Here is a 5,199-nt window from a genome sequence, read left to right as displayed (position 1 = left end):
AACATCTTTAAAGATGTCCTCTAGCTCTGATTCAAGACTTTCAGTCATATTGACCTCTCCCACCAGGGAGTCAATAATATCAATGCTCATGCAGTCATTTGACGTGTCTGGATGCTGCATAGCTTTGACAACATTTAACTTGAACTCATCCTCATTGACTCTCAGGGTTACTTCCCCTTTTTGGACATCAATAAGAGTTCGTCCAGTTGCTAGGAAAGGTCTTTCTAGAATCAAAGTTGCACTCTTGTGCTCCTCTATTTCCAGCACTACAAAGTCAGTGGGAAAGACAAATGGCCCAACCTTGACAATCATGTCCTCAATTATGCCTGATGGGTATTTAATGGAGCCATCAGCAAGTTGAAGACATATCCAGGTTGGTTTGACCTCTTCAGTCAATCCAAGCTTTCTGATGGTAGATGCAGGTATTAGATTGATACTTGCTCCAAGGTCACATAGAGCTGTCTTAGTGCAAGCACCCTCTATTGTGCATGGTATCATAAAGCTCCCTGGATCTTGAAGCTTCTCTGGTAAGCTTTTCAGAATGACTGCACTGCATTCTTCAGTGAGAAACACTTTTTCAGTTTCTCTCCAATCCTTCTTATGACTTAAGATCTCTTTCATGAACTTAGCATAAAAGGGTATTTGCTCAAGTGCCTCTACAAACGGGATCTTTATTTCAAGAGTCCTGAGATAGTCTGCAAAGCGGGCAAATTGTTTATCCTGTTCCGCTTGGCAGAGCTTCTGAGGATAAGGCATCTTGGCTTTATATTCTTTAACCTTAGTTGCTGCAGGTTTATTCCCTACAGAAGTAGTTGGAGAAGCCTTCTTAGAGGGGTTATTATCAGCATTTGCAGGTGTCTGATCCCTCATTGGCGTTTGAACGCCAGATTTGGGCATCCATTGGGCGTTTAACGCCAGTTTTTCACCCTTTTCTGGCATTTGAATGCCAGAATTATTCCTCTCTGGGCTCTTACTGTCCTCAAAGGGATTTTGTGCAGTGGTCTGGTCATCCTCTGTTAGTTGTTCTCTTTTTTGTTTTCTGCTACCTTGAGCGAAATTATTCAATGTTTTCCCACTCCTTAGTTGAACAGCTTGGCATTCGTCTGTTATCTGTTTAGATAGCTGCTGTCTTGTCTGATTCAATTGTGATTCTATATTCTTGTTAGCAATTTTAGTGTCTTGGAGCATCTCTTTGAATTTTGCTAATTGTTTTGTCATAAGGAGTAATTGCTGATTAAGTTCAACAATCTGTTCTTGAGGATTAGGATCAGTAGTTACTGCCATAGCCTCTTCTTTTATGGAGGACTCACTGTTTGAGTACAGATGTTGATTTCTAGCAACTGTATCTATAAGTTCTTGAGCCTCTTCAATTGTTTTTCTCATGTGTATAGATCCACCAGCTGAGTGGTCTAGAGACATCTGAGCTTTTTCTGTAAGTCTATAATAGAAGATGTCTAACTGTACCCACTCTGAAAACATTTCAGAGGGGCATTTTCTTAGCATCCCTCTGTACCTCTCCCAGACATTATAAAGGGATTCATGATCCTCTTGTTTAAAGCCTTGGATGTCCAGCCTTAGTTGTGTCATCCTTTTTGGAGGGTAAAATTGATTCAAGAATTTTTCTGATAACTGTCTCCATGTTTTTATGCTTGCTGTGGGTTGGTTATTTAACCACCTTTTAGCTTGATCTTTTACAGGAAATGAAAACAGTAATAACCTGTAGACATCCTGATCCACTTCTTTATCACGTACTGTGTCAGCAATTTGTAGGAACTGTGCCAGAAACTCAGTAGGTTCTTCCTGTGGAAGACTGAAATACTAGCAATTTTGCTGCACCATGATAATGAGCTGAGGATTTAGCTCAAAGCTGCTTGCTTTGATGGGAGGTATACAGATGCTACTCCCATATGCAGTTGTAATGGGGTTAGCATATGACCCCAGAGTCCTTCTGGATTGTTCACTTCCACTTATGTCCATGATGGAGAAAAGGGAATTGATATGAATTATTTTTATTTTTATTTTTTTATTTAAAAGTAACCGAAAATAATAAGTAAAATAAATGGAAAATAAAATAAAATTTCGAAAACAAAAAGAAAATAAAATAAAAGCAAATTGAAAACTAAATTAATTAATTAATTAAAAAGATTTTGAAATTAGCAATTAAAAATATATGATTGAAAATTATTTTGAAAAAGATATGATTTAGAAGATATGATTGCAATTTAAAAAAAAGATATGATTGAGAATTATTTTGAAAAAGATATGATTTAGAATATATGATTACAAATTAAAAGAAAGATATGATTGAAAAGATATGATTGAAGAAATTAAAAAGATTTGATTTTTGAAAAAGATTTGAAAAGATCAATTTTTGAAATTAGAATATTGACTTGACTAAAAAAAAAGATATGATTTTGAAAATCTTTGACTAAATTAATGCAAAATTTCAAAATTTATGAGTAAAATAAGGAAAAAATATTTTTTTTAATTTTTGAATTTTAATGAGGAAAGAGAAAAACAACAAAATGACACTAAACTTAGAAATTTTAGATCAAAACAAAGAGAACAAACAAGAAAACTTTGAATGTCAAGATGAACACTAAGAACACTTTAAAGATCAAGATGAACACCAAGAACAAATTTTTGAATTTTTTTTTTTTGTAAATAAAAGCACAAGAGACACCAAACTTAAAATTTTTAGAAAATCAAACACAACTTTTCGAAAATTTAAAGGAAAAACACAAAGAAGATACCAAACTTAGAATTTTAAAGATCAAGAAAGAACTAAGGACATGCAATTTCGAAAAATTAAAAGAAAATAAAATCATGCAATTGACACCAAACTTAAAATATAAAACTAAACTCAAATAAAAGACTCTAAACCAACAAAAATAAAATATTCCTAATCTAAGCAACAAGATAAAACGTCAGTTGTCCAAACTTGAACAATCCCCGGCAACGGCGCTAAAAACTTGGTGCACGAAATTACAATCACACTTTTGCAACTCCGCACAACTAACCAGCAAGTGCCCTGGGTCGTCCAAGTAATACCTTACGTGAGTAAGGGTCGATCCCACGGAGATTGTCGGCTTGAAGCAAGCTATGGTTACCTTGTAACTCTTAGTCAGAATATCAAAAATTCTCAGATTTAATTGTAAAAAGTAAAAGAACATGAAATAAATACTTGTTATTCAGTAATGTAGAACATGTTGAGGCTTTGGAGATGCTTTGTCTTCTGAATCTCTACTTTCCTACTATCTTCTTCTTCATGCACGCAAGGCTCCTTCCATGGCAAGCTTTAAGTTGGGCATCACCGTTGTCAATGGCTACTTCCCATCCTCTCAGTGAAAATGTTCCAAATGCGCTGTCACCGCATGGCTAATCATCTGTCGGTTCTCGATCATGTCAGAATAGGATCCATTGATCCTTTTGCGTCTGTCACTACGCCCAACACTCACGAGTTTGAAGCTCGTCACAGTCATCCCTTCCCAAATCCTACTCAGAATACCACAGACAAGGTTTAGACATTCCGGATCTCAGGAATGACTGCCAATAATTCTAGCCTATACCACGAAGGTTCCAATCTTAGATTAGAAACCCAAGAGATACACATTCAAGCTTGATTGCATGTAGAAAGGAGGTGGTTGTCAGGCACGTGTTCATAGGTGAGAATGATGATGATTGTCACAGATCATCACATTCATCAGGTTGAAGTGCGAATGAATATCTTAGAATAGAAGCAAGCGTGATAGAATGGAAAACAGTAGTAATTGCATTAATTCATGAAGAACAGCAGAGCTCCTCAACCCCAACAATGGCGTTTAGAGACTCATGCCGTAGGGAATACAATAAGAAACGTGTAAAGTGTCATGAGGTACAAGATGAATCACTAAAAGTAGTTTTTATAGTAAACTGGTGACCTAGGGTTACAGAAAATGAGTAAGCTAGGGTGTTTAATGTAAAAATCCACTTCCGGGGCCAGTTGGTGTGTGCTTGGGCTGAGCATTTGAAGCTTTCATGTGTAAAGACTTTTTTTGGAGTTAAACGCCAGCTTTTGTGCCAGTTTGGGCGTTTAACTCCAGTTTTTATGCCAGTTCCGGCGTTAAACGCCAGAATTCTTAAGCTGACTTGGAACGTCTATTTGGGCCATTAAATCTCGGACAAAGTATGAACTATTATATATTACTGAAAAGCCCAGGATGTCTACTTTCCAACGCAATTGAGAGCGCACCAATTGGGCTTCTGTAGCTCCAGAAAATCCACTTTGAGTGTAGGGAGGTCAGAATCCAACAACATCTGCAGTCCTTTTTCAGCCTCTGAATCAGATTTTTGCTCAGGTCCCTCAATTTCAGCCAGAAAATACCTGAAATCACAGAAAAATATACAAACTCATAGTAAATTCTAGAAAAGTGAATTTTAAATAAAAACTAATAAAAATATAATAAAAAATAATTAAAATATACTAAAAACATACGAAAAACAATGCCAAAAAGCGTATAAATTATCCGCTCATCACTATGTTATGTCTTTATTTCCCCCTCCAATATGAGCTAGAAGACTTCAAAAATGGGCCTCCAAAGCCTCCAAATCGTGAGGCACGTGCTATTTTAATGAAGTCATGTGTGGACACCTGTGCAGAGGCACAGATGTGTGCGTCCGCACACTTCGCGAAAAATCCAAACCTGTGTGTATACACAAGCAGCCGTGCGTACGCACACTACGCGATGCTTGGCTGGACGCGCGACGCGCTCAATGTAATCCACGCGCTCTGCTTGGGTGGCTGTGCGTACGCACAGGTAGCTATGTGCACGCACACGTCTCCGAGCTCACTCCTTTGATTTCTCTTGCTTCCTCCACTTTGCATGCTCTTCTTCTATTTTCTCCAATCCATTCCTACCTTATACACCTGAAAGCACTCACCAACAACATCAAGGCATCGAATGGAAGGCAAATGGAATAAAAATAGATTCAATTAAGTATAACAGAGCATATTTTTATGATCAAGCACAAATTGGGAGGAGAGATCAAAAGCATGCTATTCAAGGGAATAAGTGTGAGTTTATATGATGAAAATCCATTCAATTCTAACCAAAAATTATCATCAAATATGGATTCATCAGAAGGTCAGTCTGTTGAGGGCGCTAGCATAGGTTGTGCGAGTGAATAGACATTGTGAATTTTGGCACCTGTGTGTCGCAC

This window comes from Arachis ipaensis, chromosome B03, assembly GCF_000816755.2.
Source record: "Arachis ipaensis cultivar K30076 chromosome B03, Araip1.1, whole genome shotgun sequence".
Classification (NCBI taxonomy): Eukaryota; Viridiplantae; Streptophyta; class Magnoliopsida; order Fabales; family Fabaceae; genus Arachis; species Arachis ipaensis.
The sequence above is the reverse complement of the archived record's forward strand: the minus strand, read 5'-3'. Positions refer to the sequence as shown.